The following is a 22,679-nucleotide window of genomic DNA, read 5'->3' as shown; positions in this document are numbered from 1 at the left end:
GTAATAAAATCAGGTTTTGAGAGTTGAACATGGCTCTTTTCCAGTCTTCTTTCCTAGGCCTCTTAGTTTAAAGCTATTCTGAATGGTTATGCCAGTTTGAATCTTACAAAATCAGTCCCTCAGGTACTCAGATAAGGCCATTTTAAGTGGCCATTTTCTCTGAATGCTTTCTTGTATATTTATTTTATTATATTATTTTATTTAGAGTATTTGGCAGGCCTGGATCATAACAATGATTTTTTTTTTCTGTGGCAAGAGGTTAAATTATTTGTAGAAATATTATCATTTACCATAAAAGGATGTAAACAACTGATTCCCTCCAGTTCAAGAAACAGCCCCTGTAGAGAGTGTACAAAGTCAAGAATCTTGATTTGGCAGCAGAGTTATTCAATGTAAATCTCATGCAAGCCACAAAGCCATTTTTGCTGCCACTTCTCAGAAAACTGCTTGTGGATGTAGAGTTTATGCTGACAAATCTTCTCCTTCCCATCATCCTGATTCAAAGAAATACCCCTACGGAAATACTTTTAGAGAGACATACAATCTTCAGCTGGCAATCCTTTTTCTTTGGGTGCCTGGCGTTTTGCCAGGAAAGGCCATTTTCAATTCACCTGAGGGCAATATGTCTTTGTTCTATTTCTGATTTCTTCAGACACCTCTGCCTGCTCATTCCAGATGATTGAACAGCTGGCTTATTCTGAACAGACCTAGGTAATGCTTCTCTGCGGAGCAGATGTCATTGAACACCATCAGTGCATTCCGTTAAGTCTGCCAGATGTCTTCTGACTTAGTCAACAATTTTCCATTTCATTTAAGGGCCTTGGGAAGGTATAGGGAGTCCACCAAACCAGGAATAAATTTGAAATAAAATATTAAAGTCACATTTAGTTTCATCCCCTAAATCCAGGCAAGTCTCCAGAGACTTCTACCATCCCAACTATCTGGAATATTTGGATGGCAGCCCTCCAGTTAAGTAGTTGCAAGAAGGCTTGCTGGCTTCAATAGAAGTTACTTCTCTCCCAATGTTAGCAGTGGGTTATCAACTTTTAGAAGAATTTGGCAACAGAAGATTCTGGCACGTTATGATCACTTTTGACCCTCTGTCTTTAATGATTGGTTTGTTCATACAAAAACTTGTGCTCACATTTGCAACTGCAACTATTACCACTGAACACAGAGATTAGATTTCCTTATGTGCAAATTGCCAGTACAGATCCAAGCTGAGTTCATATCATGGCTGACATTTGCACAGATTTTTACTTCATGTATATTTGGAAGTTTTGACCTCCAGAGCACTGGAGGACATAAAATTCCTTTGTACTTCTTTCCGTGAAAAAAGTGGGGACTGGACATATTCCACTGGTTTGTTTTTTGTTTTTCTTCCCATCCACTTGCCCTCAGACATTTGCAGGTGGCATTTTGGCAAATACAGGTGTATAATTGATGCTGATTCTTTATCTATTAATGGGCACTTTCGACAACTCTACATATTTTTTTGTTGTTGTTCCAATAGCCACTTTGTTGGCCAAAGTGACACTGTGTTGACACTACATTGGCCAAAAGAACTTCTGCAGTTTCAGTTGGCAGGGTTATTTTCCAATTCCTTCCCTTGATTATTGGGACATGTAGCTAACTTTATACAGCTTCTTTGTTTCAGCCAAAAGATGGGAACATTTTGTTGAGAGAGCAAAGTGTGTCCTCTTTACGTACTGTTTATTTTACATTTGAGGAGTTCTTGAGGCAGGATGTCCTACATCACTTCATAGTTTTAATAAGGAAGCTGTCAGATTTTATTTAACTGAACATTATTAAGAGAAAGATACAATACTTCAGTCCAAATGTCTTTATATGTATTTTCCAACAACTTACTTCACCACATCAGTTGTTCAGAATCTGCAAATGTAACACACTTTAATTACACATAATGTGATATAATGAAAAGCTTGTTAGTCTTCAGCACAAGTCAATAAAACAAAGCAACTCAAAAACCCTGAATATAATTTGTGTGTTTTTCACTTGTGTGTTTTTCTTTTCTGTGCATATCTTAACATCTATTACGTGTTCTCCCTCTCTTGCCTCCTCTTATTTTTTTCTGTGCTGCTTTTGCTGATGTGTGCCGAGAGCTTGAAAACAAATAGGTAGAGAGGAGGGGAGGTAAACAGGGAAAAAAGAGTTCCTGTCTTGTATTGTTTTCCATAAAAAGTGGAGACTGGCCCCTTTCAGATACAATCTTTTCATTTATTTTTTAATCTCTTACTAGTCATTTTTCTTAATAGCTAGTTCCCTCCAGCTGTAACACTGAAGGCAACAAATTCCATGCCTAGACAAATTGCTTGGCACTGAGAAATGAGCAATCACTTGTTAAAACAAGGACAGGTAAACCCTACTGGGGCAGATCTGTTGCCATAACAATGATTTTTGGCTGATTACACTTTTGGTTTTTTTCTTGTATATTTATTTTTGCAATGATACCTTACATCTATATTTCATGCAAGGCTCAACTCCCCTGTCCTTGCCTTGTTTGTCTTACCTTATAAAAGCTCTGCTTTCTTCACATTCTGGTCTCTTAATCTTGTAAAAATTGTCTCAGCGTGACACAAATCTCACACATGTAAACTGTTCCTGTTAATGTTCAAAAAATGAAATGCAGCTAAACAAGTCAAAGGTGATTATCTAACTACCTGCAGAGTAATAAATAAACAAACTACAGTACTTTGATATAAGTTTATTTTACCTACAAGAAGGTGAATGTGAATGTTAGCTAAATTCTAGGATTGGAGAAGACCACTCATTCTCATTCATAGAAGAAAATACCTAATTCATTCAATATCAAGCAGCTGGCATTATTGACAGTAGATTCCTTTTAAGGTCAAAATTATGTATCTTTCTCCTCTCCTACTTTTTAATGATGTCTGGGATTTCAAAAGAACCTATGGGATTTAGCAACAATTTCCCTTTAAAGGGCAGTTGGATTTGGGAGTCTAACTCTTCTAGGTTCTTTCAAAAATACAAGCTGTTATTAATAAACTATCATCCGATGCCTGTAACATTACATCAGACTTCAGCTTTTTTAAGTCCAGGAGACCATATGGGTAGTGTATTCTCAACCACTTCTACTAACTTCTAGCTATCTCACCAAATATTTAAGTAAATTTGTTTAGGAGTGAGAGCTCACTGGAAATTTGGCATTCATTCTAGGAATTCAGGCAAAGACGGAGCACTCATTATTTATTGAACTAGTAAGCACTGTAGCGATAATATGATTTAGCGGTAAAGGTGTTCTTAAAGAGAGATTTCATTGATTTTAATGTAGCTAGCTCTTCATATCTAAAGGATTAGGAAGAAAAAACTACATTGTAAGTAAATAGGAGTCATATTATAAAATGTTTTCCATAAGTAATTAGGAAATCATGATAGTTTTGGAGACATTAAAAAATATCTTCATAATTAAAGCTGTGCTAATATGAAAAACTTATGAAACCCTGTTTTAAGCCCCTCATATCACTTTTCTATGTGAAATTGCTTTCACCAGGATGTGGCTAGATTTATTGTGGAGAAAAAGCAGAAAACGTTTCAAGAAAATCTGTTAAATAATTTTGTAGTTAAAACATGCTCAACAGTTTTGGGACTAATACTTCATGTGTATGCTTTAGAGGGATGATTCTTGAAATAATAACCCTTCAATTAAAGAGAAAAAAAAATCCTGACGTTACTAGATTTCTTAGGTTAGATCTCATGGACAACAGTTGTGAATTCAGCGTCTTCTTCTGTATGATATTACTGTGATTGAGGTAATTATTTTGTTGAGATAGGTCCTGCAAATGTTTCCTCACTGTGATTGCTACCAAATCCTAGATGCCTGCTGCCTCCTAGAATAAACATATGGTAGGAAAGCTGCTGGTGGAAATTTTGTTTTATATTCAGTGTAACAGGGTAACAATGGTAACAGTTGCCACTGTTCGAAGGGAAGTGACTGATTCAAAACAAAATCTTAACCTGGCAACCTGTCAGAGCGAGACAAGCAGTGATGCCAGTCAAAACAGCAAAGGCTGTACTGTTCCTCCTCCCTCAGTCTTTCTCCTACTATGAAAGGCTGTATTATGTTTACAGTGTTTATTTTATCTCTGAACCTTTTGCTGATGCAGTGCTTCAGTGCTTTTTTATAGTCATTTCCTGCTCTTAGGTGGAATGCTTTAAGAAATTGTCAGTCTGTTTTGTCTGTTGCTGTTGTGCCTGTGTTGCACTTCGATGCCCAAAGTTTTACTGTCTGTTACTCAAAGCTTCTGCTTCGGCTGGAATTGGAGAAGCTGCTCCAAGAGAGGGCTGGGATGTAGCTGCACCATGTCAGGAACAGGTTACAGAAGGAGCTGTGACAGCCCAGCAGCTGCAGGGTAAACTCTGGCAAGGCATCTGACAACATCTGGCAGCATCTGGTGAGGCATCTGACAAAAACCCTCTCATCCTCTCAAACGTACTAGGTCAAATGGGGACAGATAGAGGTTTTGTGTTGGGGCAGGGTGGGACTGCACACTAGGCAGCTGAGTTTTTGAGTAAGGCTTTTCTAGTCCAGCAGCTTGGGCACTCAGATCCTGTCATGTGTCAGAAGGAGAATGAGCCAGGTGCCACTCTGGAGCACCTCAGGTTTGAGGCTGAGGAGCAGCTGACCAATATCGTACTCTGCAGTCTGAGAGTGGGGCAGCAACATGAAAAGCAATCTCATCAATAGCTCTTGTGTAGAAGGTGAATCACCTCATGATGATACTACTTGCTGTACGTAGACTGGGTAATGCCTTTACTTCCGAGGAGATCCTGGACCAGACCAGTCAGCTGCTGTCACCCAAAGAGCAGCCTGCACTGCAGTGTGCTTGTTATAACACACTTCAGCTGTGACTGTAGCCCAGAGCAGGAGATTAAAGAGAGATGAGCACCGGTCAGATTGTCAGCCATTATCCCTTTAAAAAAATGGTTTTCCTCATTGGTAAGAGCACTAAGCAAACTGATTACCCAAAGAGAATCATAGATAATATCTGCGTTCATTGAAGCCAATAGTTCCCAAATAACCTTCTCAAGCCAGGAAGAAACTTAGCCAAAATGCACGTAAATCCAAAGGCCTGACCTTCCCCCACCACCTCCCATACCTTGGTGAGTGACTTTGGCCGAGAACGAAGCAGAGAAACATTGGCATTTCCTCTGTCAAAATATTATTCTGCCCCCATGGATGTAGACGATCTTTTCAAAATATATTTGATTTTTATCTGCAAAACAACAAGAAAATTTCCTTACAAAAGGAAACTTTAAAATCAGCTACTAAGAAAAACAGCTCATTTTAACCAGACTATTTACAAATCCAAACAGATCTGCTTGGCCAGATTACCAAGATGGAGGCAAATAAATATTTCTCATGCAGCTGCAGGGTTACAGATTTAACATCCTTATCCCTCATTTGGTGAGTTTTGGCATGTCTTTTGCTGCTACTGTTATCTTCCTGTCAGATGCATTTGCTTGCTACAGACTGACCATAAACGTGGATGGTCTGTGTAATGGAAGGACAGGAGGAAGATTGCTAGATGTAACCACTGCTGTAGCAGAGACAGTTAAAAACCTAGTAGGGTACCTCCCTGATGTAGAAGCACAGCCTCTTGTGGAACTTCCTCTGTTAAGAGGGAAGGGAATTGGCCATCGGTGCAAGGCTATCATCCAATGTTGTCCACAGCTGTCTCTTGTTAAAAGCATTTCCCACTTTCCATTTCATAGACAAAGGACAAGGTCTGATGCCACCTGATGGTACAGACCAAGAAAAACTTTAAGCCATTGCAGCTATACCGATTTTAACCAGCGAAAGAATTGGCTACGAGCATTTGACATGGCAGACTGAAGCTGTGAGTGAAAGAGACTATTTGCTGGAGAGCCAGCATCTCCCTCCTCCTATCCCCGTTGCATTCATTTTACTTATTTCATTTTCAGCTGAAAATTTTTGCTTTGTAACACAGTAATGCTGTGGTTACTTCCCCTACCAGCCTTCTTGCACCCACCTTAAAGGGGCCTGTCTCCCTATGCAAGCTTTATTTTAACAGCTAGAAAGGCTTTTGTTAACATCTAATCTAAGTCTTCTGTCACACATGAAGCTGATTACTTCTTGCCATCCTTTGATGGAAACAGGATAAGTGATGACTTTAAAATTTTTAAAGTCAACATTGGCTGATGTTTATCATTCTGTCTTCAGTCTTCTGTTTTTTCCAGATAAGTCACATTTTATAAATTTCCCCTTGTTCTTTGTTCTCCTCAGGACTCTTTCCAGTTTACCACATCTTTCTTAAAAATGAAAGACACAAATAGATATAGCTGAGGCTTTCCCAGTCATTAGTAGAGTGGGATAATTTCCTTCCATGTTTTATATAGAGCTTTCTTTTTAATAAACACAGAATTATATTATTCTGTTTTGAAACCTTCATCTGCAGTTGACTCATATTCAGTCTGTGATCCAATTTACCCAGTCTTTTCTTTTCCAGCCTTCCCTTTTTGATACTGTATACTTGAGTTCCTCCTCTAATGCAGAACTTTGCACTTTATAAAATTTCATCTAAATGATTTCATTCCTCCCTCCCCCCCGCTAATTTATCACACTTACTTTGAATCTTCTCTTTCAAATTGCTTGCAGTCTCTTTCACTTCTGTGCTTTGCCCAGGTTTTAGGACTATTTCCTGTTCCACCGAGTTATTAATAACTTCAACTGTGCTGAGACCTTCTCGAGCATATCCTTCTAGTTTGAAAATGAGGCATTGGCAGTCACTTTTTTCTACACAGTTGTATACCTATCTTATAGCAATAATATCTAGATAATGTTCCACTTTCTTAGTGAAGAAATTGTTTTTGAGAGAATATCAGTAATTTTTATGTTTATTTCCTTACCTTTACCCTTGTTTATTATTTTTTCTTTGAGTATAATTATTCCAAAATATTTAAAAATTGTTCTTCTCATTTGACTCATCTGGTTTCCAAGCATCTTCAGCTTCCTGGATCAAATTCTTCAGTTAGCGGTTAATCCAGTTCAACTATAACACAGTTCCTTATCTGGTGAATAAGACTTCTGGTTGGTGTTTGTTCTTTACACACTGACAAGCCAAGGGAACACTTTGTACAAAATGAAGTGAGTTGCTTCTAATAGTACATGCGTATCTGTCACAATATCTTTCCTGTGATCATTCAATTAGGACTATATAATTTTGGCAGGTTTACAATATTTTTTTAATTGCATTTTCTTCATCTGATGTTTTGTGTTGCCTGTTTTCTGTTCCTTCAAGCCTAGCACTTGAACTACTTATTTTTAAAATGGCCACTGTAGATTGAAATGCTTAGACTTAACATATTTGTCAGAATAGCCTCTGGGCTTTCCTCGGTATGAGCTGGCTTGAAATATTTCAGCATTAATTAATTTATTTATTTATTTATTTATTTGTCTATCTACTTATTTATTTAATTTAGTCACATCAGATAAGTGGAGGCGATACTGTATTTCTTCCGTAGCAACAGCAAAGTTTCAGATTTTAGTAAAGTTCCACAAGAAAAGTGTGATATTAAAATATGTTTAATACAGAGGGATCTATCAATTGCTAAATTTTTGTAAATCTTACTTTCCCTGGTTCCATTTAGGCTTCTGGATCAACAGCCATTGACTTCAATAGTGCAAGAGTATTTTCCAGTTTTGTAGAAATATCTAGTAATTTTTGTGGTAATTTTGTAGAGTAAGGCATTGCTGTGCAAGGGTTTGAATAACAGGATAGGGCTGTTAATATAAATACAATTATGCACCGATGCTGTAATATGTAGTATTTTTTTAAGCTCATTTTAATGAAGCTTTTCTGATGCATCGAAAAATACTTCCACAGTAGTTGCATTAATAACACAGTGCAAATGCACTTGGACTTTAGACAGTTCTCTCTGCTGGGTAATTTTGTTCTATATCATGTCTTCCTCAAATAAAATTTAATGAGAAGAATATTTGTACTATAGTGAAAATAAAGCCACTGTCTAGTATGTGTTCTACTTTCTGTTAAACATTGGCTTTCAAGAAATACTATATTATATTAATGATATAGTATATGAAATGGAAGTTGCTTAGTCACTTGGAAACAACCTGTGTAGCAGACATAAAAAATCATGAATCAAGTTAGTCTCAATATAAATATGAGGGTGTTTCTCCTAACAATATATTATTTTTTAATTTTACTTGCATTCTGGTTTCTAATTCTTTAAAACACATTCTTTTCATGTTGGGAGGTTTGTTTCACAGTTGTGAAAGCTAGAGATTTAGTTATTTTATTTTAAATGAAATTTCCTATTCTTTAGTAACCACAGGACTCTTAAGAGCTGGAGATTGTAGGAAAACATGAAAAGTTTGTGAATCATTCCATGGCCATAATAGTTTCTCCAATTATTATCTCACTGTCAAATCTTCTGGTAGGAAATACTTGCATTTTCTGAAATTAATACCTGTTTGGTCTTTGTGTTTTACTTTTGTGCCTGCAACTCAGTCTTTATATCCCTTGACTATAAAAAGGTCTAGGCAAAATTAAATGAACCACATTTGTGAGTTATATCAGACACCAAATAAGTAAGGGCTCACTCTGGTTTAAAATATCATAAATCTTTAATGTCTTACGGTTTGAAAAAGAATGCTTGTTTCCGTATTCACTGAGTTGGTTGAAATTGCTGTTTTCCAGCAAAAGAGTGTTATATCAGCTCTGTTGCAGGTCATTTGTACTGATGAATCTGATTCACTAGCTGGATTTGGATAGGACAAAGGAATTCAAAGAGTTAATATTACAAGATTCTTTGTCATAGTTTTTAAAGTAACTCAGTCTCAGACTGCAATCCAAATTAGAGACTCCTACTTTCTTGCAACATTTCATATCAGTTTTCAAAAATGTTGTGCCTACAATATTTATACTCTATAATAAATATCTCCTTCTTCAAAAATTTATAATATACTTTTCTGTCCAGAACAGCCTATTATTTCAATGGTGTCATATCACTTGGTTTTTTAAGCTGCCTTAATTGTTTTTATTTTAAGGTGTATTGTTAGGTTAAGTGGTTTCTTCAGACTACATTTATTTTCTTTGATATGTGACATTATCCTAATGATAGTCTCTATGTTGAGGTCCTATGTTTGACTAAGTGATTTTGCTGAAACTGGAAGTTAAGATCAGGCAAGGTTTCTTCTCAAGCCATAATTCTAGTAATTGAGTCTGTTTGTGTGATGTGTATTGGCAGAACAGAATGAGTAATTTTGCAATGAATAATTTATCTGATAAATGTAGATTCTCACTTTACTTCAGTATGTTATAAGAACAAAGCAGTTACTTTGAATTATTCATTATTCAGATTTAACCAATTTTTATAATCAGAAAATTACTCTAAAATTGATTGATATTGATGATTTCCCTGGGAATATTGTCTCAGATAAATTTGAAACTGGAGTTTAACTCTAATTGGTTAATTTCTGGTGCACAGTAAACACAGTTTCTGCTACCAAATTGGATAAACTTTTGAGTGCCTGGCACTGTTATTCATCATGTAGTTTTAAAATATGGTTCCTATGAATATTTGTGCATCAGTTCAGAAGCTCAATTATATATAGTATCTGTACCGTATGATTGCTTGAATGTTCATGGAAAGCACATATAAACAATATTAGAGCATATTCAAGGTGAATTTGTTTAAAAATATGTGTGAAGGGAGAGAGGCTATCAAGTTTACATTATTTGGCTGAGCTTATAAATCATGTAATTTATAGCTTCATCCTGTTCCAATTCAGATCTGCTCACTTCAGTGGAGGAAGGCTTTGTACCAAGTGCAGAACTGGTTGGGAATGTGGAAAGGTCTGACACAGCTTTCTGCTCTCCGAGCAGATGCGATACTGGCTGAACCTCTTGGCTCTGGTTCTTCCCCTCAGTCCCACTGCTTTGTGCTGCATCAGTGGAAAACTGACTGTCTGAGAGTTAGCCCGGGTGAGGGATCCCTGTAGCAGGTCTGTGCTTCTCCTTGCATGGTCTGCAGCTTAAGGAGGTTAATCAAAAATCTGTCTCCCCATAATTGGGCAGCAATTTACTGGAACTGCTACGATTTGTCTCCCATGATGACAAATAAAAATGACATCTGTGCTTCCATCTTTTGCCTGTAGTTTACCAGAAGAAGGTGCAAAGGTTTAAGGTCATGAGAACATCTGCCTGTCCTGCCAGGAAGACAATAGCGGTGTGAATTCTTGGCCTCAGGAATTTGTTTGCTGTAATTAGATTGCTGAGAGGGATTTTTGCTCCTGTTTGCTTTCCAAAGTGAAAGCTGTATATAGCAGATAAAAACAAATGGTCTTAAAATAGGAATTGCTATCTGGAAAAGTTATAAGTGCAATTCAGTCTTCGGCTATTCAGACGCAGGTCAAATGAGAAGCTCTTCAGAACTTAGTAAATAGAAAAGAGTAAGTGCAGGATCTCTAAAATGTTATGCTAGAAATAATATTCCTGAGGAAAAGAAGAATAGATTTCCATTTAAACACATAATGTGATGCTGCATCTTTTCTTAGTATTAATGGGAACATTGGGAGTGCTTCAAACAAACAAACAAAAAGGTAATTTGGGGGGTCATTGTAGGTTTATTTAGGGTGAGACAGACGTACTGAAGTGCAGTGAAAGCTTCAATGTTAATAAGGGAAAATAGTCAAACACATTTTTTGGTGGCTATTTTAAGAATTTCACCTGAGTTCTTCAAACCTCACCACCCCTCTCATTATTGTTAGTATCCTGATGAAAATGTGTTTTCAATCTCCGGCATTCCATGATTGTAAGTAAATAATTCTGTCCTTGAACCATAGTACAGATTAATTACTAGCTGGAAATTGTTCCTCTTGAACAGAGAATATGAAAGTTTTTAACAAAGAGAATATTCATTAATCTTGTGAGATGTTTTTTTTGGAAGACAGACATGTATTTCTGAGGGGAAAAACACTAATAAGCTTTAGATAGAGGGCCAAATTTTCTGTATACTTGTATATCGCATGTGTCCCAAACAAGATGTTATAATAGCTGTGTGTCCTTGTAATGTCAAGTGCAATGTCTGGCTACTATGAAGCAGAATATTTGTTCTGAGATGTTAAAGCATTAAATGTCCATTTTCAGACCGACCTGAACAGTCTTGTTTTAACAAGACACTTGAAAAAATCAATTGCTAACAGTCTGAAGAAAATGATTTAAAAAACCCAATGGAAATATGCAATAAAGTGGACAGACATACATCACTTTAAGGGCTATATAATTAAAATCTGTGTGTTCCCTATCAGGAAGTTTAAACCATATAGGAGGTGGAGGGATAAAAATAGATTTATATATGGGTATCTTTATTATAGTTTCTTACATTTTTTTTTACTCAGTGTGCTTTAGTCATGTCACTTCAACATTAGGTGGAGTGATGTCCTTGCAGCTCTGGCTTGCTTGCAACATGAGGAGCATTGCTCCAGAAGCTTGCCAGCTCTGAGGGTATGCTCTGGGTCCTCCTTAGCTTGCTTTATCCTTCAAACTCATATAAGGCACTATGGCCTGTGTGTATTATATGTGTTCTGCTTTGATTCATAGAGTATCTGAGTCTGTTGTAGCTTGTAGGTGGCAAGCTTGGTTCATAACTTTTAATTTTAGAGCACTGCTTTGGTCTTAGGAATCCTTGGAGCTGTTTCTCATATCAGCAAAAATTGTGAATGTTCCACAAATACTAATGAAGTTTGGAGATGTAGACTAAAGATCTGAATTTTTCCACTGTTCACTTATCCATAGGGTAAAATTAGATAAAGTTTCTCTGTAATGACAAACCCCCACTTTTCACTTGAATTTAAAAGGCAGAAAATCCTTCTGACAAAGAACATTTAGGAACTTGCAAAGTCTTCCTTGAACAGCTCTAAGGTTGGTGCTTTGGACCAGATGAATTCTAGAACATCATAGGTGGGGTAAATTAAAAAAAAAAAGAAAGAAATTTTTGGGACTACTAAAGGCTGTAGATTCTACAGAGTAAAACTATGAGGAAGAAAAAAATACCACATTAGGAAAGAATAGAGGTGCTAGAAAAACCAAAACGAATAGGAAGAAAAGGCTACATAATAAAGCAAGACTTAATGAATGAGTTTTTTACTGATTTATGGCCACTAGAAGGGCATGCTTGGCACATCTTAGATACCTGCATTTTCCATAGATGTATTTTTTGCATGGCTGCGTACCCAGTGCAATAGGTACTTGGTCGTTATGACTAGAGCTAACAGCAGAGTTCAGGGTCATGGGTGATAGGAGAACAGTGTGTGGGTGGTAGTGTTTGTGGACACTACCATCAAATAGTCGCAATAACCGACCCCCCATACTTAACAGTTACTGCCAGGTAACACCGAGTTAATGGGAGCAAATGCTTGAAATGAATTTCTTGCTGCCATCTTGTGTCTAAAGCCAAAATGGCAAGGAAATTTCTAGAGTTCCAAGTACGGATTTTACGTTCAACATCAGGGTATTCCTCTTATTCCTCTTGACACCAAAGTGTAGACAAAGACCAGTCCTAATATGAAAGTTTTCAAGGTTTGCCCTTGAGAAGAATGGGAAAGTGTAGTTTAGCTTGTGCAAGAGATTCTGTGAATTTTCGGTGAGAAGTACTCAGTAGAGTGGCAGCTAAGGTGTTAAAAGTTGCTCTCCCCGAGCCTATTCCCAGCAGAACAGTTTTATGAGGTGCCAGAAGAAATGCTTAATAATATTACTTCCATGGGAGACAGGGTGGAGCCTATGTTTGCAATATTGGTCTCCCTGTTCATTTTCTCCATGAACCCAGACACAGTACACCTTTTAGCAGTGTTGCACCATGCTCCAGAAAGACCCCAAAGGGCTGTTGCCCTGTTATATATATAATTTAACAGGAAAACATTGTAGCCTACAACAGGGTACTTTACAGGGTGATCTGACAAACTTAGATGAAGAGGACATTACCTGTTACATAAGTTTTTAGATTAATTTCCCCCACAGTCCTCTTCTTCATTCCACCTGTTCTTGCTCATGAGACTTTGCTTCCCTGTGCTCCCATTCTTATATCCTGCAAGTACCATACAGTCTTTAACTCTTCCACTTCTCAGCTGAACTGAAGCTTTTGGCTGATGGGAAGGGCTGTTACTCTTGGCTTCTTTACAGGGAAGCAGTGCTATTTCCGTTTGTTTTCAGAAGGCCAGCTGTGAAAGACAAGCAGAAGTTGACTGCCGCTGTAGCAGTTTTTGTGGCAGGAGGTGCTTGCAGTAGCAGTAGCTCTGAGTTGTTGCCTAATGCGTACTGCTGACTGTGATTATGATGAACCCACCCCATACATCCATTTACTGCAACAGCTTTATTGCAAACATCTGAAGAGACTGTGACATCAATATTTACAATGTAATGAATGAAGACAGCGGTAGTAAGAAAATAGTGAAGAAAGACAATGCAAAATCAGTTCACCTAGATAAGTGGGTCGATGGGAAGAGATTTTCAAAGCAGAGGAGGATCTAGATCATCCAGTTCTTTAGCAAATGTTTGACTTTCTTTTCAAGTTGTACCTGACCCATCATGAGTTTGTTTGCCAGTGAGGTATGGCCATGTCTTTTGGGGTCATTTTTTTAAGATCCACATTTACCATGCTGTGTGCACACCCAAACCTCTTCAGTCCTTGTCTAATAGAGTCAGTGTAGTGTGAGAAATTGGTACACACCTTCCTCTTCCCTGTCAAACAAATAAACATCTTGAGGGTTCTTGGCTTGAAAAAAATGTTCTGTGATATTAAAAGTAAAGTCAGTCAATGGAACTTAAAGTTTTTGGCTTAAGTCGGTGATGACTGAGGTCTGTTGACTTCAATGAATTTATGTCTGCAGAGATGAGGGTTGGAATTATATAAGTGCAGAAAACATCTCTTCATTCTGTAGGCTCTGGAAATGTTATTGGCGTAAACCACTGGAACAAACTACCCAGGAGAGAAGTGAATTCTCTCTCTCTTGACATTTCTAAATAAGACTAAATGCCTTTATGGAAGATATATTTTATTCAAACAGAAATGATATGGCTCAGTGCAAAAGTACCTGGATGAAAATCTGTGGCCTGTATTATACAGTCAGATGTCTTTTTGCACCTCAAAATCTAGTGGTCTTCAAAGTTTTCTTTGTCTTACTTTTTGCAATCTCATGTTGTTGGTTATATTTGCTGCTTCTTAACTAAGACTGTAGACTTTTGGAGAGCCAAAACCCTTTCTGGAAAATTGCCTGCAGAAGAACTGTAGAGAAGCTAGTAAGTGTTTGAGGGCTACCTTCCTGCTGACAGTAATGCTGAATAGCTATTGAGATATTGAGGCACTGAAATGAGAAGTCATTCTCAAAAGAATGTGGAAGTCACTGTAACATGCTTAAGACATATTTAATCGTAGGTGAAATAGCAAACAATGTTCATTAAACATGGACCATCATTAGGGTTCAGTACTAACAAGGTTTCAGGTGACTTTCAAGTTCTACTTCTCAAAAGCTATTATTTGAGGGTTTTGGGGTTTTTTTTGCAGTTTCAGTCACGCATTGCAGTGTCAGGTAGTATTTGGTTCTGAATTTATAACTTATCCTTGCAACACTGAACTCAGGACATTCACATATTTTTTGGAGATGAAAGGTTAGCTGCTGGCACAGAAGAAAACAGTTTCCTGAATGAAATGTCTGGACTTAACATCCATCCTCAAACTGGATCAGTTTATCATTGGCAAGAGTCCATTTATAATCAATTTGCTAACAAAGGAGTGATAGAGTGGCTACTTTCCTTGAGTTTGTCCTGGTTTCAGCTGGGATAGAGTTAACTGTCTTCCTAGTAGCTGGTACAGTGCTATGTTTTGAGTTCAGTATGCGAAGAATGTTGATAACACTGATGTTTTCAGTTGTTGCTCAGTAGTGTTTAGACTAAAGTCAAGGATTTTTCAGCTTCTCATGCCCAGCCAGCAAGAAAGCTGGAGGGGCACAAGAAGTTGGCACAGGACACAGCCAGGGCACCTGACCCAAACTGGCCAACGGTGTATTCCATACCATGTGACGTCCCATCTAGTATAGGAACGGGGAAGGGGGGGCAGGGATTCGCTGCTCGGGGGACTAGCTGGGTGTCGGTCGGCGGGTGGTGAGCAATTGCACTGCGCATCATTTGTACATTCCAATCCTTTCATTATTGCTGTTGTCATTTTATTAGTGTTATCATTATCATTATTAGTTTCTTCTTTTCTGTTCTATTAAACCGTTCTTATCTCAACCCACGGGTTTTGCTTCTTTTCCCGATTTTCTCCCCCATCCCACTGGGTGGGGGGGGAGTGAGTGAGCGGCTGCGTGGTGTTTAGTTGCTGGCTGGGGTTAAACCACGACAAGTTAAATAACTGAAACCAAGACTTGGGGTCAGTCTTTGGTTCATATGTATCAATCTTTAAATAGAGTTGGCCACATTTCTACAAGGAGTTATTTCAACAAATATACAGTTGTCTGTGCAGATCTAAATACAGTCTGAGGGGAAGGCAAGGGGAGACTTTACATTTCAACCGACCTTTAGGAAAGAGGTTGTGTCACATGGGATAGGGATAATTTGAATGCTCCAGAAGTGCACTAGCTATGGATAAACTTTCTGATGAAGGATTAGAATTGAGTACAGAGAGAGACAGCTAGATGCCCTAGAGGATGTATTCTTCACTGATACCATTTCAGGATAGTGAGGTACAGGCTTTGCTACTGTAATGATTAGATGTGCCCTCTTTCATAAGAGAGTGCAAAATCCTAAATGTGCTGAACTACAGGAGCTGTTATTACTAGATGTTAATGTATCTCAGAAAAAACCTCAATGACCTAGGAGGAACTGGAATATGCTAAACAATGTTCTTTTAAAAACAGTACTTAATAAAAGTGGTTTCCATAGGAACTCAAATCCATGAGAACTGACAAGGTTTTTTAGGGACATTATGACTGCCATATAATAGCAATAATAATAGTTCTTGTATCGTCCTTATGTACGCTGTGTGTGTTTTGATTTCCTGGTATTATTTTTCAGAATAAAACCTGGACTGTATTTTTTCATTTCAAACATGCCTCTTTGTACCACCTCCTTAAGCTTCTGTGAATTCATATTATTTAGAGAAAATTTACTTAAAAAGAAATTTGGATGGAAAAGTTTGGGATTTGTTTGTGCCATCGAGGAATCTTCTTGTTGCAGATTCCAGCTTGAACCCAGGCCGGGCCAGCTGAGGAAGTCTTTTAGAGCTGGTAAGAAAATATCAGTTGTGCTGATAAGAAGTCAGACACGTGGATGGAACCATGATCACCCTGCAGCACATTTTCTAATTGCCTGTTACTGATCAGAGCCAGGGCCACTTGACATCATCTCAGTATCTGGTTCCTGCTCATGATGGACTGCTCCTGACATCTAGGTTGTACTCAGTAAGCTGGAAATCGCTCTTCCTTCTGCCGGCATCTGCATGATACCACAATTTGCAGCCTTGTTAGCAGTCTCATTTCTAAGCCCATGTACAAGCAGGATCTCAGTCTTTTGCATCTGTATTTCCATTCATCTGGACTCCTTTCATTTGTTTAATTATTCCTCTACTCATTCTTCGATAAGATATAGTATTCTGTAATTTATAATGGTGTTGATTCCTTTGACGAGTCAGACACAGGCAGGAGTGAGAAAGCCCTTACAGGTTGTCTAGCCTGCTGGGAGATGGACTGATCCACCTTTAGTATTGGGAGCTGCTCTAGAATTCAGTTTCTGAGATGTTCTGGCCCAGCCAAGCCTCTGGCAAGGATAAGTGTCCCCATCTTGCCTGCCTACAATTTCTTCTCTCTCTCCCCTTACCTGTGCAGTTGGCTCTATCTGGGGTATGTATATGTATTAGTGTCACATTTACTAATTAGTATATAGCACGGTTTTCCTCAGTGATGTATTTAAGGAATGCATAAGGATCACTTGTATGTCTGCCCTTCCACAGCAGTGCAGAAAGTACTATATTATTCTTCAGATAATGGAGCTGTATGTGCTTACACAACTTTCAAACCAGTTCTTTAACAGAAGCGATTCTCATATGTAATTCCAAAGTCCTTGTCTCCTAATGGTGTAGATTTCCTCTGAGACTTCTCCTTAAAGAGAAATCCTTTGGTTTGTCAGTGTGACAGACCCATTTAATAATAAAAGCCACTGGAAATAAACACCATGTATTTTATTGGCGTTTCTACACATTGAACTGTAGGGGGAGGTAAGGTCAGACGTTGAATGTACAAGGCAACAATTGACAAAGTAATGTACAGCATTTGTTTGGTGTCCAGCCAAGGATCTGCAGTGCTTTTAAAATGGTAAAGTACATAGCAAATATTTGATGTGCCAAACCACAGAAGACGGTTGATGATGGTTATGGAGTGTACGAGACTCTGTAAGTAGTCCCTGTAGTGTATTTACTATACTGTACATTTTGCACATGCTATTTATTATACTGCTAGTAATATGTTTGTAGTCCTTTTTTTCCCATAGTATATTATCATGAACAGAGACCCAGCGGGAGACTTTTACTTATTGTGAAATAAGAGTTGTACTTCTTGCTGTCCCCTTCCTTCTGTAAAAATCAAGTTAGCATTTTCAGGAATGAACAATGCAGAAGTGTTTTATTACCATATAGAAGATTGTTCTGGAAACAAACTTAGATGTAACAACATTTTAAAAAACCCCAAACCCGAACAAAAACTCAACAGTGACACCCCAAACCCAAAGAGAACTGTGCTAATTAAGAAATCGGAGAAATCTGATGTTTTAAACTTCTCGTATTCTCCATTCATTTGCTTCCTTATTTCTCTATTCATTTTCCCACCACCACCATCACCACCATTCATTTCTTTTGTATTGTCTTTTCTCATCCTGACATGTCTACAGTTCAGTCTTCTGCTCCGATGAAGACATGATCTGGCTGGCTGCAAACTTGCCAACTCACTTGCCATGAGCAATGCAGCTGCACCAAGCCAGAGCTCCGTATATGCTGGACACCTCTGCAGGTGGGAACGCAACTTCTGTGCTTCTGCTAATGCCTAAATGGGATGCTATGTCACTGTGGTGTGAAGACATCCAAAGGCTTCCTGGGGGCTGCCAGTGTGCTTTGTTGTCCAACTCTGCCAGATCCTCAGGACAAGAGGTGACTTGGGATTTGTTTTGTGCATGGCCAGGCACCCTGGAGCAGGGCTGAGTGCTTGCCATATAAAGCTGACCCTCCATTTCAAAACTGTCTGTGAGAAGTCCTGAATTTTACATGTTTTCTTCCTGTAACCTAGACTGGATGATCCCTTAGGTTCTGTTCTGTTTTCACTTGCACTGGTAGACTTAAGCAAATCAGCTGAATTCAGTTACAGGGGAGCTTAATGTGTTTTTAATGTTACCCTCAAAAACAATTAAAACAAAAAAAGAAGTCTGTCTGGAAGTGTCTGATTTGAATTATTACAGAGATATCTATGGTCTAAAAGTGGATTAGTTTTCAGTACAAAAAAGAGCTTACAAGACTGAGACTTCTGTCTTTCAAGTGCTTGGGCTGCTACTTAACTTTAAGCTTGTGAGTGTCCTGTCTGAAGGTGGGACTCTGACTTAATGTTAAACATGTTGTTGTGGTTTAACCCCAGCCGGCAACTAAGCACCAAACAGCTGCTCACTCACTCCCCCCCCTCAGTGGGATGGGGGAAGAGAATTGGAAGGGTAAAAGTGAGAAAGCTTGTGGATTGAGATAAGAACAGTTTAATAATTGAGTAATAATAATAATAATAACAACAATAATAATATTGTAATGAAAAGGAAAATAAGAAAGAGAGATAAATAAAACCCAAGAAAGACCAGCGATGCAAATGAAAACAATTGCTCACCACCAACTGACCAATGCCCAGCCAATCCTCGAGCAGCAGCCTCCTGGCCAACCTTCCCCCTAGTTTTGTTGCTGAACATGATGTCACATGGTCTGGAATATCCCTGTGGTCAGTTGGGGTCAGCTGTCCCAGCTGTGTCCTCTCCCAACCTTTTGTGCACCCCCAGCCTACCAGCTAGTGGGGTGGGGTGAGAAGCAGAAAAGGCCTTGACTCTGTGTAAGCACTGCTCAGCAGTAATGAAAACATCTCGGAGTTATCAACACTATTTTGAGCACAAATCCAAAACATAGCCCCATACTAGCTACTATGAAGAAAATTAACTCTACCCCAGCCAAAACCATCTCACATGTGCCTAAGTGTTTGTCAGTCTGAAGTCTGCAACTTTATTCTCAAGGCATCTATGATTTACTGTGTGTGTTTGCTAGGCAACTTTAAACAATGCACCTTTATTCTGTTTACAGCAGCCATGGATCCATTACTCTGTGTTTGTAGAAATCTGCATTTGGCATTTTTAGAGATGCCTGAGCCAAGCTCAAACCTCAGTGTTTGGATATGGGGTGATGGTAGACACATGTCTTGTCAGTTCCACAGTTTTGTTATTTTTTAAATGTATTTGATTATACACTGGGATTATATAATGAAAACAAAGCTTTCATTAGTCTAGTATGGGAGGGGCTGTGGTTGAAGACGGGGGAAAGGAATGACAGAAAAGGATCATGGGGAGTGAGGCAGGGAAGGATGAAGGAAGACAAACAACCAATGGTGCTACAGCAAGTGCAGGCAAAAATTCTGGAGGCAGCATTTCAGAGATGAATGATTAAGAGCTGTCTTCCTCCCAGCTGCTTTGGAGAAGTGAAGAAGTGGACTGGTGATCTAGACCTGTGTTCCTGAGCCTGGTCTGTAGGGACCTTTCTGCCTGTGTATGAGGCTGACTAGCCTGAGCAAGAGGCTTTACGAGCCTGGCAGTCCTGGGGTTTAACCTTGCAAGGGCTCCTTCCCTCTCACACTTGCAGTCTCCCAGGTGGTAGGAAGAGGATACCAGGTCACTGCCACAGGTGGGCTCCTCTGGATTTCAGGGAGAGGAAATAAAGGGGCTAGAAGGATCAAATTGAATGGAAAATGGTAGTCCCTTCAAGACTGCATTTTAAATTAATTAAAATTAATTCATTTTGATAATGTGTATTTTATAGGTTTTGTAGCATCATGGGACCAGATCAACTGACAAGCAATGGTGAACAAAGGCTATCCATGTTCCTCTTTGCTAAGGATGTATTTCACAAATCAGAAACTGAAACACTGAGTAGTTATCATAGAATCATAGAATAGTTTGGGTTGGAAGGGACCTTTAAAGGTCATCTAGTCCAACCCCCCTGCAAGGAGCAGGGACATCTTCAACTAGATCAGGTTGCTCAAAGCCCCATCCAACCTGACCTTGAATGTTTCCAGGGATGGGGCACCTACCACCTCTCTGGGCAACCTGTGCCAGTGTTTCACCACCCTCATCGTAAAAAATTTCTTCCTTATATCTAGTCTAAATCTACCCTCTTTTAGTTTAAAACCACTACCCCCTGTCCTGTTGCAACAGGCCCTACTGAAATGTTTGTCCCCATCTTTCTTATAAGCCCCCATTAAGTATTGAAATAAGGTGTTCCTGGAGCCTTCTCTTCTCCAGGCTGAACAACCCCAACTCTCTCAGCCTTTCCTCATAGGAGAGGTGTTCCATCCCTCTGATCATTTTTGTGTCCCTCCTCTGGACCTGCTCCAGCAGGTCCATGTCTTTCCTGTGCTGAGGACTCCAGAGCTGAATGCAGCACTCCAGGTGGGGTCTCACCAGAGCAGAGTAGATTACAATGCCTGGATCTCTCCCAGACAGAGTCTGGGACAGAGTGGCTGACCAGTCACATCTGTTCTGTGCCTTCTCTACAGGACCTCTTCTCAGGTTAGGAGCAGTAATGAACTTAAGCAAAATGGAGATAATTTATGGTGATACGCAGAGCATGGCAGGAAAGTGGGCTGGAGTTTTCATGAGCCTGGAAAAGCAGAGAACCTAAACTGTAAGGAAAATATCTCTCTCTGAAGATGAAGGGCAAGATTCTCAATTGATGTACATCTCTGCAACTTGGCATCAGTGAAGCTATGCTGATTTACACCAGCTGAAAAATCTGGAAGGGAACAATGCACTTTTTGTTTAATTTTTATGTGCTCCTCAGACTATCCGTCACATTCAGTTGGAGAGGAATAACATTTGGTAGATGTTTAGTCTTGATTTTTTTTTCCTGAAATGGGAAGTGAATTAAATGAAGTGAAGACAGAATAAGGCAGTTTTATTATTAGAGCTAGCTGAACAGTCTGAAAAAAATTAAATTAAAAAAGAGTTTGTCAAATAATGTATTTGACATCAGATCAAAATATGGGCAAATGCATTATTTCTTATAAGAATTGTTAATAGAAATTTAGAGAAGTAGATTGTGCTGGATATGACTAGATTTACAAAGAATTGGATGCATGAAACTGTCTGGCTAATCCATCTCTCTCATAGTATAGGTTACATAGCCTCTGCCTGTTGCACCTTTATCATCCGCTGGCATCACCGAGTGCTGGATGTCATCAGAAGGCCCAATATCCAAGGATTATCAGTTCTGGTTTAGAGACTGAAAGGGAATTTGAACTGGTGTCTGCCTCTACCTGCTGAGCTCATTTTGCTTTCAGTGGTTGAAATCACGTGCCGGTACTGCTGTGTACCCTTTAGAAATGGCTCGTTCTGAAAAGAGAGTGATAGAGTGGTGGCTTACTCAGAGACAGGAGCACTGTGCCAAAGCAATAGAAATTATTTATGGACTGAGGTCTATGCTCACCCAAAGGAACAAGTGATTGAACAGTGATTCTGTTTCTGCCTAAGCCTGTTGACAGAGGTGGAAGGGAAGAACAGGCGCACTGGGTCTCTTGTACAGGCAATGTTAGACTGCAAACAGGGCTGAGGACCTGGCAGACTTTTTGTCCATCACTGCAAAATGCTGGCCCATGCATCAGCATTGGCACCGAGCAGGAAATGACTGATGCCAGCGAAGTTTTGGAGCAGGTCGTTTCCCCAGTGGACCAAGAGATTGGATTGAAACTGTGGGACTTCCCATTTAGGAGTTGTTCTGCTGCTGGAGAATACACATATTAAATGACGCTTATTCCAGCCTGACAGTAGGTCACAGTCCAACCTGTACTGCCTTTAAAAACCCAGTTTTTTAAGGGTGCTGTAGTTTAATGTGGGAAAAATGTTCCTAAAATATTATTCTCAAGGCTACCAGCCTAGCTGTACAAACTGCCCTTGCAGTCGATGGCAAATAGTTGTGTGGGAAATGCACTTCCTCTTTCATAGACAATTTTGCAATTTCTAATTATTATATTTTGTACCCCAAATCAGAAGAGAAAACAGGTATGTGATATTTTCAACAAGACATGTTAAAAATCCCCAAACCTGTTCTGGGAGAGTCTCAGTGAATTTGGAAGCACTGAAGAAGCCAGGTTTACCTCCCAGGCAGCATGGCTAGGACAAATAGCTGGGGAGTCCAGGGAGCAGACCACCTTGCTACTCAGCAAGGCAGGTGGGGCAGGGCTGTGGTGAACCAGCCACCAACCAGCCTCGACATCAGGGAATGCCCAGTTTGAGATAGGTTTACCCAGCACGAACATCACGTTAACCCAATGTGAACTGAAGTGGGAGAGGAAATGCCACTGAGCACAAATTTAAATCCCTTTT

General features: G+C 39.1%; 1 long non-coding RNA gene across 1 annotated transcript in view; it reads left to right on the top strand.

The window, feature by feature from the left end:
- Positions 1-22,679, top strand: part of LOC128139968 (uncharacterized) — a 79,317-nt gene that overhangs the window by 7,221 nt on the left and 49,417 nt on the right. The window contains exons 2-3 of the long non-coding RNA XR_008234565.1: positions 16,254-16,915; positions 17,958-18,076. This is a non-coding gene — a long non-coding RNA (uncharacterized LOC128139968). The remainder of the gene's footprint in view (positions 1-16,253; positions 16,916-17,957; positions 18,077-22,679) is intronic.

Source organism: Harpia harpyja, chromosome 3 (genome assembly GCF_026419915.1).
Source record: "Harpia harpyja isolate bHarHar1 chromosome 3, bHarHar1 primary haplotype, whole genome shotgun sequence".
Classification (NCBI taxonomy): Eukaryota; Metazoa; Chordata; class Aves; order Accipitriformes; family Accipitridae; genus Harpia; species Harpia harpyja.
This window is presented reverse-complemented; position numbering and strand designations above follow the sequence as displayed.